The sequence below is a fragment of the Caretta caretta genome, chromosome 24 (assembly GCF_965140235.1).
Source record: "Caretta caretta isolate rCarCar2 chromosome 24, rCarCar1.hap1, whole genome shotgun sequence".
Taxonomy (NCBI): domain Eukaryota; kingdom Metazoa; phylum Chordata; order Testudines; family Cheloniidae; genus Caretta; species Caretta caretta.
In genome coordinates, this window is record NC_134229.1 from 5,336,831 (window position 1) to 5,349,580 (window position 12,750).

The window sequence follows — 12,750 nt, forward strand, 5'->3', positions numbered from 1 at the left end:
CGATGCACAAAGGGCTCTGAACATCCGTCCTTTGTGTCAGCCCCATCAACTGCTAAGGGAGGGTGAATGGGAAGAGAAGCATCTAATTGCGAGATGCCCTTGCTGCCACTAGGTGGTGCTATTCGCTGGTTTTAGGGGGTGACAGTGGGTGCCTTTCCATTCAACAGGTGGATTTAAACGCCAATCAATTATTACTGCTCCCTTATCCCCTGTCTAAGAAGGGCCCAGGGGAGCGATGTGGGGCGAGGGGGGGTGAATGAGCCTTTCACTTCTGCAGCCCGGGGTTCAACTGTGGATCTAAGCTGCTAGGGCAAATTGCACCATTTATCTCAAATGCCACAGCCGCTTGGTGCCTGTTTCCCTGTATTGACACCCCCCCCCCCCGCGTGGTGTGATAGGCAGCCGCTATTCAAGAGCGGCCCCGCCTGGACTGGTAGAGGGGGCTGCAGTACAGGATTGTGGTGGAGCGGTGGTGCGGGTGCCAGGGGGGGAAGATTGGCCTCTGCTGAGCGTTGGCAGGGGGCAAAGTCAGCTGGAGGGAATGCTGGGCTCTAGTCCCTTTCCATCTGCTTCGGTGGTGGGCATGGGGCCATCCTGTGGCCCAGCATAGGGTGAGGAGCCAGTGGGGTGGAGGGGAATGAGTGGGTCAGTGACCTTCCACCAGAGCCTCTTGAGCCAGGTTCCCACATCACTTGTTGTGAGTGTTGCTGAGTGCTGGGTTTTTTTTTTTTTTTTACACTGTGAGTGCGTTTCACCCTCGAGGTGGCTGCATTTCAGCATCATGTGAAACAATCCCAGCACAACGTTACTGTGTGCTCTTAAACAGCCGCCATGCTCCACCCTAGAAGCAGCAGCATTTCAGTGCCAGATGGAGCAATTGTAACCCACGGGCTCTCGCCACACCTGACTTCCATTGATTTTAGTGGAAATTAGAAGTCTCATTACCTTTGAGGATCTGGACCCTTCCCCCCCCGTGCTGAGCCACAGCGGATATCCATAATTACAACTCCCCCTTTCGAGCTGTGGCTCTTCAGCTCATGCTTGCAGCCCTGGAGGTCACCAGTTTGATGCCCGGTGCAGCAGCCAATTCCTTGGCCTTGTGGTGCACTTTGGGGCCCTGCCAGCTTTAGATGACTGTCTCCAGGTGGGATATTATTATTAGCTAGCATGACTCTGCACTGAGCCCACACACAAAAATAACCCTCCAAGCGGAGCATGGAAGAGGCAATCGCACCTCAGCCACACACTAAGTGGCTGCAATTACTCGGCCTGCATTGATCACGCTGATGGAGCAGCCAAATGTTGTGTCCCCCCCCCCCCCCCCCCCCCACACACACACACCTTCCTTGCCACCATCTGCCTACACCGTGACTCAGCGCCAAGTGGTGATGTCATCCTAGTCCCCAACTGCTTCGCCCACTGGCGCTGCCAGGGTGGAGACTGGGAGGGTGATGTTATTCTAATGCACTGTGACTGGTGACTCATTCTTACTGCATGGAGCTGGGGCAGGTGGGAGACGTGTCCCTCCCCATGGAAAGGTGACTGGGTCACATGGTCAGTGGGAATCTGGCTGCAGCACCGAATTGGTTAGGGGCAGAGCAACTGTTCAGTTCCCATGGTAAAAGGAGTTTAGGAAAGTGTGTAAAAAATCTCACCCCACCTTGCCCCAGTCTCTGCCATGTTCTCTTGCTGCCAGTCTCCCACAGAGCTTGGACACAGCTCCTCAAAGCTCTCGCCACACCTGACTTCCATTGATTTTAGTGGAAATTAGAAGGCTCATTACCTTTGAGGATCTGGACCATACAGACTGCACCGCAAAAATACCTGAAAACCGGGGCAGTGCAGCTTGGTGCCCAGCTCCGCCAACTCAGGCTAAAAGGAGCAGTCTAGCGATTTGGGCTGGAGACTGGGTTTCACGACCCTCTCCTGTTGCCAGGTTTCAGAGCCCAGGATCCAGCCTGCGTCTAGATGTCTATACTGGTATTTTTAGCCCACAGCGTGAGCCCCACAAGCTCGAGTGAGTTGACCCAGGCTCTGAGACTTGCTGCTGAGGGTGTTTTTTTGCTGTGTAGACATGCCCCTAAGGCCTTGTCTACGCACAAAATTTGCCCTGCTTTAATTAGCCTAGTATAGTGAAACCAGTACAGCCTCACTAGTGTGAACACAGCTATAGTGATAGAAAGGTACTTTATGTTGGTATAGCTGTAGGGTAGGAAGCTGTCCTGCTATAAGGCACCTTTTCCTTGTATAACTGCGTCCACATTATGTACTCGTGTAAGTACGCTGATTTAAAAAAATCACATCCCTAACCAGCTTAGTTATACTGGGACAACAACTGTGTGTAGAACAGGCATAAAGAGACAGGACTGACAAAGAGCATGAAGCACAGAGCATGGGGTGACTTGCCCAAGGTGCAGGGTAAAAAGGTTCCGTTTCCTGGGTGCGAGCGATCTATAAGGTTTTCTTTTCTTTCTTTCTTTTTTTAACCCTTTTGTGGCATTTGCTCCCTTCTTTGTACTTTTAGGTTTGAACAAGCCACTTAAATCAATGGGAGTCAGGCGCTTAAAAACCTTGGAGGGCCTGGGTCTTGAGTGTGTCAAAGTGTCGTTGAAAATCAATGAGCTTTAGACTTCTAAATCCTAATGTGGCTTCTGAAAAAGGGAGACAGACTCTTAAGTCACTTGGGTGCTTTTAGAAAGACCATCTCATCTCGATTGAAATCAACCCAAATGAGGGAGAATTCCAAACTGCTCTGATGGTTAATGACCCACACCGTTTAAAAACGTGCACCTTGTTTCCGCTCTGATTTCTTCTTACTTCATTCTCCACCTGTTGAATCTTGTCCTGCCTTTGTCTGCTAGATTAAAAAGCCCGCTAGCCTCAGGTACCTCCTGGCCAATCACCACCATGCTTCAAGTTTGTAACTAAGTCTGATGGATTTTGGTTCTAAAAACATATTCCATGGAAGACACCTTCAGTCACTGAATGTTTTTTGGGATTGAGTTAAAGCTCAAAGAGGAAATCCCAAATCCTTAATTCAAATGCAATGAAATCAAAAGGGTGGGAAATTCAAAACCAATAAAAAATCACTTAGACTGCGGAACTCGTTGCTACAGGACGTTGACAAGGGAAAAAACATACCAAGATTCAGAAAGCGATTGGACATTGATATGGATTTCAATATCCAGAGATGACATAATTATAACAACTTTGAAAGGGCTGTAAGAGACAGAATACTGGACTAGAAGGACCTTGGGTCTGATCCAGTCTGGCAATTCTTATGTTCAAATCCCAAAGCTGGGATCCCTAGATGGAGGCCACACTGAATGGACAGCTAGATTGACTGGATCAGTCAACAAGTCTTCGAATCGCTCCCATCCCAAAGTGAAGGCAGGAAGAGGCAGGAAACAATCAAGACATGACGCCAAGTTTCTTAAGTAATAATACTTTAATAAAATTAAGTTCTTAATGTAATTTAGCACATTTAATACATTAACCCTTTCCCTTCTTTGTTTTCTACAAGTTGTGCAACATCATTATTTTAATTTTTTATTTTATTTTAATTTTTTTTCTTCTTCTCCCCTTTACTATATGCCTCAAAACTCAGACATCGAACCTAACTCTACTTTTCTATGTTCGGTTATATCTCTCGCAGGCCTTTCTTTATTTATTTTTGCGAGATGCCGGAGAGATGAAAATAGCTGGATGGAACATGTGATCTGTTTCTGCTAGTAACAATCCCAATTACAGGTTTCCTATGATAAGAACAAAATAAAACAAGGAATGGACTTTCAACAGAGTGACCACACAACTGGGAAATCAAGGCTAACGCTGGGGAATTTTGTGGCTGGCTGGTTTATCAAGAGAGATATTTTGTTTTAGACCGAGTGATACGAACGTACAACGGTGCCCAGATAAGAAGGAAAACGAAGCACGCGCACAAGCTCGCACAGCATGTGCAATCTCCGACAAGAGGATAGTAATTTTGTTGTTAAGCAAAATACACAAAGGGCTGAAGGGACATTTGTAATTTACTTTGAACGCACTGAGCCAGATTCGTTAGTTGTGTAAATCTGCATCGCTCCACTGAAGTTAGTGGACCCAATTTACACCAGTTATCATTTTGATTCTTCTTCTTTCTCATATCTCACCAATTCTGCATCGCTGGGTCCCCGTGGAGCACGCTGAAGTCCATGATTGGGATTCCAGTCTCTGTTGCTCCAGTGAACTGTGGAGCAGCTCCACCGAATTCACTGGAATGAATGTGGTTTCCAGACAGACAAATGAGAGAAGAATCTCCCATGTTGACTTCAGTTTGACTGCAGTGTAACTTCAGTGGAGATATGCCAGAGGTGAGATCAGAATCTGGCTCAGCTGGAGGACAGTGGAACAGTGTGAACAGAGAATGGCATTTGCTGAGATTGAGCTGAAAACAGCAGTGTCATTTTAGCAGCCACCACTGTCCAAAACTCAGCCTCATAACCCTGACGCCCTTCACGTTTGCTTAACATCCTTTCTAATCTAGGAGCAAATCCTGTAGGCAAAACAGGATCTGGCCCTGAATATTTGTATTTTGAAAAGCAGGTCAGTTGTAATTATGAAAAAAAAAGAAAAGAAAAGTGCTGATTACCTTCCAGAATAGCAAAGCAGTTTGCAAGAACCAGACCTTCTTCCGCCTGCTCCAGAGAGCTGCGGAAGGAACCAATTTAAGCAGAGATCCAAGGAGTTAGAGAGAGCTGATGGGTGTTGCTGCTACATTTCTTTGCAAGTTGTTTCAAAACAATCTTGGAAAATCATAACAAGACTGAAAAAACAAATTCTGCCGTTAGCTGCCAGGCTAAATCTGGTGTCGCTCCAATAGTGGCTCCAAATTTTATCCCAGTATAACTCCATTGACACATGTGGAGTAACGCCACTAGAGTGACTCTGGATTTACTCCACTGACATCGGTAGAGTGATTCCAGATTCCACTGTGTAACTCAACTGAAGTTAATAGATTAAAAATCTGGAGTCTCTCTATCTCCGTTGACTTTAATGGAGTCACCCCAGCATAGAATCTGGAGTCACTCCAGTGAGGTGATTCTAGATTGACTCCAATGGAGCGACACTGGAATTCCACCAGAGAAAGCAGAATCTGGCCTTCAGCTTCTACAGTATGTGAAAAATAGTAATAAAATACAAATCCCTCCCTAAAATCCTAGAAACGACTTTTTGACTAGTTAACCTTTCCTGGTCCACTCCTATCACTGCAGCCAATGGGAATTCTGCCATGGACTTAACAGAGGTAGGATGGGGCCAGTGTAAAAGTTAATATAAAGTGCATCTGATCTCCAGTCCAGGGCATCACTGCATAACTTCAATCACTGACAGTTCAAGTATTAAAAACAAAAATGAGGTAAAATAAAAATGAACGAGCAAACAGTCTGCTTCTTGACCCCTGCTGGGAAGGACTAGACCTTGACTCTACCCACCACAAACTCCAACGGGCCAGCACACAAACCAGAAACCATCACCCTCTGCTTTCAAAAAGCTGCCACCGTTTTAATTTTGTTGCAAGTTGGGCTATGGTGGTTAGGGCTCCGTTTCTGCTCTCCTGATTACAGAGAGAAGAAATCAGGCCCAATGGAGTTACTCCTGATTTACACCTGTGAAAGAGAGCAGAATCAGTCCTTATGGAGCTACTCCTGATTTGCAGGAGCATAACAAGAACCAATTGTCTTCACTTCCGTCCTAAACTGCCAAATGGCATTACTGTGCGCTGTTAAACAGCTGCTACATCCCACCCCAGAAGCAGCTGCATTTCCAGCAGTTGGGGTGAGGGATGCAGCGACTGCACTGCCTGTGGAAATGCTTTGGGATCCTGCGGGTGCTACTGAACTGTAGGACGTTATTGTGGATGAATCACAGTACAAAGTATTAAAAACTAAAACCAAAGGCAACACCTACTTCTCTGAGGCATCTCTTTTGCGGTAGTTAATTTCTTCTCATAGCACCTATATATTTTAAAAACTATGTTATTTATTTTATAATAATATCATATAAATGGGAGATTTTGGTGCAATAACCACTGTGCTGGGACACAGGGCTCACCCTACTCTGAATGATGACTAGGGTGTAGCATGACAATACTCAAGGTTGCTGGGCAACCTTTGTCTCATCTACAGCTGTCCAATGTACTCTCTGGGATGTGTTTCCTACTGTAAAACCTGCCTTGAGTGAATGCCCAGGACACCAGATAAGATTCCATCGGCAGAACTCAAAGCTCTCGTCCTTGATCCATAGCTCACTGAAGTCACATTGATTTCAATGGCTTTTTTGGATCAGACCATTAAATCTGAACACTGTTCTGCCAGGTAGGGAGACATTGGCCACACTCCCTACTAAAGCCGGGAAAAGAACCCAGGAGTCCTGCCTCCCCTTTTACATAGGGGAAAGGCAGGCAGGTGGAGCATGAGGCTGACCCGTCCCTGAGATCACAGTATCTCAGCCGCAGAGCTGGGAATAGTTCCCTCTTACACTCTGGATTCATAGATTAGCCATAAAAATAAAATAGGTACGTGGTTCGTTCACTTCCATCCCTGCCCCTTAGTGGTACTCTGCGCTCCCTCGGCCCCCTCCATTCGAGCATCTCAAATTGCTTTAGCCCCCGTTTACAGGGAGAGGAAGCTTGAGGCACAGAGCCAGGGGATGTGCAAGGTCTTGCACTGAATCCAGAAGCAGGGTCAGAATAGAATCCCAGGGTCCTTGCGTGGGACCTGTGCTCTAACCACTAGACCATGCTCACTTCAAGAGCTGGGAACAGAACCCAGGAGTTCTGATGTCCAGTCCCCTGTTCTAACCCCGAGATAACACTGTTTCTCCCAAAGGTTGGAATAGAACCTAAAAATCCTGATTCCCTGTACCAGCCCCTAGATCATACTGCCCTTCCAAAGCCCAGCATAAGAACACATAAGTCTCCTTCTTTAGCCTCTAGATCATGTTGTCTCCTCTAAAGTTGGGTATCGAACCCATGAATCCTGACAGCCAGTGCCCCCTTCTCTAACCAGTAGACCCCACTCCCAGGCCGGAGCCAGGAATGGAACCCAGGACTCCTGACTCCCAGTCCCTCTCTCTAACCAACAGATAACAGTGCGGTCTTTCCTTTTCTACCTAGGAACCCGAGCAGAAATATTAACCTTCCCACAGAGGACCTGAACTGACAGCTCCGATGTCAACTGGCGTAGGTGGATGCACAAGAGAATGGAGCAACCAGCTCCTCCCTCCATCCCAGCAAGTCCGAAAGGCTTTCCCCAAACATGACACCTCTGTGCCCTCCAGCGCTTGAGCCCTGGCAGAATGGTACAAACGCGTAGGTTGACCCGCCAATGCTAGCTGTCCATGGAAACTAGTCCTGATTTTCCAAGGTATTACGATCATCTCGTCTGGCCTCCCAAATAGTGCAGGGTCAGTAATGCTGTCAGACAGACACTTGACACTTTGGAGGCTAACCTCATCCAGAGGGGTATTTCATCTCTGGGCTTAATGGCCTGATGCTCTCCCTGTGTGGCTCAGATGGTCAGGGTGCAGAATATTAGCAGGCTGGACTTAGAATTTCCAAGAGAAACTTGCCATCAGTTTTTGCTCTGAGAGTTGCACAGTGTGTGAGTCCAACCGGTGCATCACACAGGACCCTAGATGAATCCCACACCTAGAAGCCATACCTATGGCAGAACAGTGTCAGAGGGCCTGATTCTCATTCACACCAGTCACTTGAAGACACCGGCCTTAGGTGCAAATGAAACGCAGGCCCCAACACTGCACGACCCATGAGGCGGTGGACGCACTCCTCTGACCTCAAGACACTTGGAAGAAGAAAGAGGTTAAAAAGCACCATCCTTTTACAGCACGTTTCTTTACCTTTACAGGTTACATTGTACATAGGCAGAGAGGCACTTTCCTTTGCTTCTCTGCCTATGTACAATGTAACTTGTCTCTTCAGGGACCTTCCAAAACCATTAGTGCTTTTGAGACGTTTTAAAAAACCAAAGTAATAGTACAAGAAACATAACAATGGTGAGATATTTACTTTTAACCCTTCTTTCTCTGAAATCTCCACTTCCACCCATGCTAGCCCAAGGTTGGAGTTCAGAATAAGGCAAAAACAAGGGCCTTACTTGCCAGTTTTGTGTGTTCAGTGGATAGCCAATTTTTATACATTAAAGAAAGGAACATAAAACCCCAAACTGATCTTTCCTAAAAAAATACGTATTATCAGATCCCACTTTTCCCCCTCTATAAAAATAACTTCAGGACTTTGATTGACAGAAGGTACCAGGTGGAGGTTTGAAATTTTTTTTTTAAGTTTCAGGAAATAGCACTGAGCAAAAATGGATGGAACCTGTGGGGAAATTAAAACAGGAACAACTGACCTTGTTTACAAGTTTAGTTTACATTCTGTTCTGTCTGGGATCCTCACCTCTCCTATAGATAAAACAATATGGATAGCATCTACTATATGAACTAGTTAAGTTTATTTATTTTTTAATCTTTTCTATAGGATTATATGAAATAAATTTCAATGTTTATTATTATTATTATTTTAATATTTTTATACCCATCAACTCAAACTCCCCCCCCCTCTCTTTTTGGTTAAAAACAAACAATTCTTATTTTAAAATGCTTCTTTAGAAGGCAACAGATTAGAAACACCCCACTACCACCTTTCTGATGCCTTGAAAAGGGTGAATACCATTAAGGTTGGATTTTCAGAGCTGACGCGAGTAAACACAGCTCCCACTGACTTGTACTGGGGTCAAGGGTGCTCAGCACTTCTGCAAGTCAGGTCCTTGAGCCAAGATCATGCAAAGCACTTAAGTGCTTTCCTGAACAGGGATGGATTTAAACATATGCTTTGCTGGATCGGGACCTTAATGGCTAAAAGGGTGCAGGGGAATGAACATGCCCACCATCCCATTCAAAAGCCCACAATTTTCTTAAAGAGGATGCATTATCTTTATGGTTTTTTGCACCAGGTGCTGTTACTGCTTTAGTTTGTAGGAGGTCAAAAGAGGGCAAGGTCAGGGTAGCCAGAAATCCGTATTAAAAAGATGGGCTCTATTTTGTGTACCCTCTTCCCCATCCTTCTGGCTTGGTCGTATCACTTACTATACCCTAAGAAGGCTGCATTAAGGCCCTCATCCTGTAAAAGCTACTGGGTGCAGTGGAACCACTCATGACAACAGGCGCCTGATAGCGTTTGCAAGGTTGGGCCCTTGTGGCAGATCAATAATCCCGCTCCCTACAGTCCTCAGGGTCAAGCTTCTGATCCACACCAAAGGGCTTGACCCAAAGCACATTAGGGTCAAGGGGTGAAAACTTGGCCTTGCTGAAGCCAAAGGCAGAACTTCAGTGAGGCCAGGAATTCACGCAATGGGCTTTGGATCAGGTCCTTAAGTGCATGCTTAACTTTAAGTCCTGCTCAAGTCAAAGGGACTTAAGAACGTGTTTAAGTGCTTCACTGAATCAGGGCTTGAAATGACAGCATGATTGCACCAGGCAGGAAAATGCTCAAGCACATGATTAACCCTCGACTCTACTGGTAATTAAGCATATGCTTAAGTGCTTTCCCATACAGGGATGGGTTCCTGGACTGAAGCCATAGTGAAACATGTCACTGATTTAGCAAAGGCTGTGGCCCGATCCTGCAATGACTCAGGGCCCAATCTTGCAGATTCATGCCTGCTGATAACTTTACTCCCCCAGGCAAAAGGACTACTCCCATATGTGAAGTGACACATATGAGGAGCTGTTGGGAGGATTGGGGTTTTAAATGGCAGCAAGATTTTGAATTCATAGTGGTTTTCCTCTTCTCTAATTTTTAATTTTTTTAAAATACATACAACTGTGTGTAAGTTTTATTTCTGGGAAGGGCCATTTGCACTGTAACTATCAACTTTTACATACACACACGCACACACAAAAAAAGAAACATATATTAAAAACACTTTTTAAGCAATACTCTGGATACAAATGTATTTTTTTTTAACCTACATATAGTCTAACCCTTCTAAACTTTTTAAGGATCACTTTATCATAAAATAAAATATCCTTTTTTTTCTTATAATAAATTACCTAATAAAAAGTATTTTTATTAGCCCAGTTCCTTGCTACATTTACATGTAATAAATGCATTTATTAAAATAGAATATTAAATTATAAAGAAATGTTCTAATTTTTAAATCTTATTTTTTCCTCCTCTCTCTCTCTTTTTTATTTTTAAAAAACACCTGTAAAAGAACCCAAATAAAAAGTCAAACACCAAATAAGCAAGTTGAATATTTTTGATTTAAGAGGTTCTGAATGTTAACAGTCTTAGCCTTTGCATGTATGGAGATTTAAAAAAAAAAAAAAAAGAAAGAAAGAAAAGAGAAAAAAGAATAGATATCCCTCCAGCTGAAAAATACATTTGCAAATGGGAGCTAGGACAAGATATTCTTATAGTATCTCCTCATTAAATATAAATCCAATTTTGGTTCTTTTTTTAATTTTATGTATTATAATACATACTATTCTCTATATAATTTATGATGAGGATATCACAGTATATTTTATATCCCTCCCTGCCCCTTTGTTACATTTATCATCCCTCCTCCCCAAGTCATCCCTCCCCACCCCTGCAACCCCTCCCCGATACCTCTAAAATAATGGCCAAAGACATAGCATATTTGTGTCTCCTTTCACAGGCAAAGCAGATGTTATTAATTAATTAACCCCTCCTCTGAACATCCTGTCACAGCCCCCATCTTCTTTAGTGTCACAGTCCACCATCAAGGGGTGCTTTGTCCCAAAAGCTTGCAGTACCATATATAACACCAAGGGATCTCCCCCCAGTCCTGAAAAATCTTTACTCACCCATCAGGACTAGTTGTCTAAGTGAGTAAAGATTGCAGGATTAGGCCCCAGTTCAGCAAAGCACTTAAGCGTGTGCTTATCTTTAAGCACAGGATTAAATCCATTCCTATTCAACAAAGCATGTGCTTAAATCCCAAGGCTCTGCTGAATTGGATACCAGATATGTCTCTGTTTTCTCTACCCACTCAGACTCCTAAGGGCCCAATCCTGCCAGGTCCTGAGAGCCTCCAGAGAAAGGGCTCAGCACTCTTCAGTCCCAAATTACGTTAATGTCACTACCAGTATGAGTTAAGAACTATTTGCATAAATCAGGTCCCAGGTCAATGTACCAGAGATGTCCCTTTCTCCCCATCCACCTATGCATCTAACCGACCTAGTTCTTTGGAAGAGTGCCCATCAGCATGGTATCCGAGCCATTTCACCTCCTACTGACTCGCAGGCTTGGCCCCCAACACACAACGAGGGTTCCGTCCTGCCCTCTGCTGTGCAATCTGGCTGCGGTCCCACAAAGCACTTAAACACGTGCCTACACCACTGTGCACCTTGACAGGATCAAGCCCCTCATGCCATTGCTGAGGTGTTATATATGGTCACTGCTGTTATATAGGGTCAAGCCCCCACCTGCTCCATTTCTCCCAGGAGCCCACTGGACTTTAGTATCGCCCGATGCTGAAGTTACAACCCTCCTCTAGCCTGTCCAGCAGTGCCAAGAGGTAGACTGGCAGCAGCAGCATTAGCAGAGACCTACCCTCTAAGGCCCCAATCCTGCAAATACTTAGGCACATGCGTAACTTTACTATTACCAGAAGCCTAACTGATTTCAACGGGATGACTCATGATAGCGAGGTGTAAGTGTTTGCAGGACTGGGGGCTGATCCAGCTCCCACTGAGCATTGTTTTTTCTTAAACCCTGAGGTGGGGAGAGGGTGGAACAACTCAAATGAGACCTGATACTGGTCACATTTGCTGGGTTGCATTTCAGTCCAACATTGCCCTCTTTCCACCGGGGATGTTTTAGGGGAGCGAAGGGGGAAGGTTGATCCCCATAAATTTCACACCCCAAATAGTGCCTCATGGAGTCCTGAAATACGTCCCTTCTCCCATGACTGCAAGGTGGAGACACTAAGGATTTGTCCAAACTAAAGACATTTGCACGGGTGTAACAATTGCAAGATGGGTCACCCAGTACCTTACCCCTCACAGCAAATACAGCCATACAGATTTACACTGCGTGTAGGTTAGCAAATAAAACACAGTACAGACACATTAGACTGGAGTGGGGGCATTTCTTTCTTTCATCCTTATTGCTGGTGAATTGGACCAACAAGCCATTTCTAGTCACCTGTCCAGGAAGGTATAAGTCAGAGCAAATAGTTAAGGTCATGGGCATTTTTTGTGTTGATTTTTTTTTATTTTTTTGTGGGTTTTTTTTTTTAAAGATTTTTTTATATATATACATATATTTAAAAAGAAAATAAAGCGTTATGCAAATTTATGCTCAGCCACACGCTGGGGTCCTGGCGAGCTGCTAAGAGGCGGGGCCTGGGGCATTCCATCAGTTGAATGCCCCCTACAGGAGTTCAAGAGGATTTAGGCCCCCTGTACCCCTCTCCCCCCGAAAGTACAGCCCCCTCTCAGACCAGAGGTAGCTCTTGGTGCACCTGCAGCCTGCTGTTCTTTCTTCTGAAGTTGCTACATCAAAATATGGGGAGGAAGAAGAGGGGTAAGGAAGGGAGAACAAAATAAAACAGGTCACAATACTGCTACTCAGTATAAACTAGAACTGCTACATCAAGCTTTCTTTTAATATATATGTATATGTGTGTGTGTGTGTGTGTGTGTGTGTATATATATATAAAT